We start from the raw sequence: 1,475 nt of genomic DNA, 5'->3' as shown, positions 1-1,475 counted from the left end.
ATGCTTTTTGTTTGTTTCAGAGGCAGGATCTTGCTCTCACCCTGGCTGGAGTGCAGTGGCATGATGGTGGCACACTGCAGTGTTGAACTCCTGGGTTCAAGCCATCCTCCTGCCTCATCTTCCTGAGGAGCTGGTACTACGGGTGTGCACCACCACGCCTTTTTTTTTCGAGATGGAGTTTCACTCTGTTGCCTAGGCTGGAGTGCAGTGGCACGATCTCAGCTCACTGCAACCTCCCCCTGCCAAACTCAAGCAGTTCTCCTACCTCAGCCTCCCAGGTAGCTGGGATTGCAGGTTCCCACCTGCTACCACACCCAGTTAATTTTTGTATTTTTAGTATAGATAGTCCTCACTATGTTGCCCAGGCTGGTCTCAAATTCCTGACCTTAAGCGATCCACTGGCCTTGACCTCCCAAAGTCCTGGGATTACAGGTATGAGCCACCATGCCCGGCCTTGAAGTTCATTTTTTTAATAGCTTTTTGAGTATCTGTGGGAGGTAAACTCTCTTAGTCTTTGAATGTGTAAAAATTGTTTTATCCCATCCTTACTTTTTTTTTTTTTTTTTTTTTAAAGAGAGTCTTGCTCTGTTTCCTAGACTGGAGTGCACTGGGTTGGTCATAGCTCACTGTAACCTTGGAACTCATGGGCTCAAGCAATCCTCTAGCCTCAGCCTCCCGAGTAAGTGGGACCACAGATGCGTGCCACCATGCCCAACTAATTTTTTTCAGTTTTTTGTAGAGATGGGGTCTCACCAAGTTTGCTCAGGCTGGTCTCAAATTTCTGGTCTCCAGCAATTGTCCCACTTTGGGTTCCCAAAGTGGTGAGATTATAGGCATGAGCCACTGTAGCCAGCCCCTGCCCTTACTCTTGAAAAATATGGGATCATAGAATTTGAAGTTTACAGTTATTTTTTCTCTACTACTTAAAGATCATATTTTATTACTTTGGTGTTAATTGCTTCTTATGAAGAGTCTTTTTTTTTTTTTTTTTTTTAGGAGACGGTGTCTTGCTCTATTGCCTAGGCTAGAGTACAGTGGCATGATCTTGGCCTACTGCAACCTCGACCTCCAGGGTTCAGGTGATTCTCTCACCTCAACCTCCTGAATAGCTGGGATTACAGGTGCATGCCACCACACCAAGCTCATTTTTGTATTTTTAGTAGAGACAGCGTTTTGCCATGTTGACCAGGCTGGTCTCGAACTCCTGACTTCAAGTGATCCGCCCTCCTCAGCCTCCCAAAGTGCTGGGATTACAGGTGTGAGCCACCACGCCCAGCCTGAAGAGTCTATTTTTATCCTTGTTTTACCTCTGGTAGTTTTTGCAATTTTAATATTTTACCTTACGACATATTTATCTGTGGTTTTATTTTTACTACTGTTCAGTAGACAGTATCGTTTCACCACACCCTTGCTGGCTTGATTGGATACTTACCTGTTTTGTTTTATTTTTTAATAAATTTATTCTTTTGAGGCAG

Source organism: Piliocolobus tephrosceles, chromosome 8 (assembly GCF_002776525.5).
Source record: "Piliocolobus tephrosceles isolate RC106 chromosome 8, ASM277652v3, whole genome shotgun sequence".
In the NCBI taxonomy this organism is placed as follows: Eukaryota; Metazoa; Chordata; class Mammalia; order Primates; family Cercopithecidae; genus Piliocolobus; species Piliocolobus tephrosceles.
The sequence above is the reverse complement of the archived record's forward strand: the minus strand, read 5'-3'. Positions refer to the sequence as shown.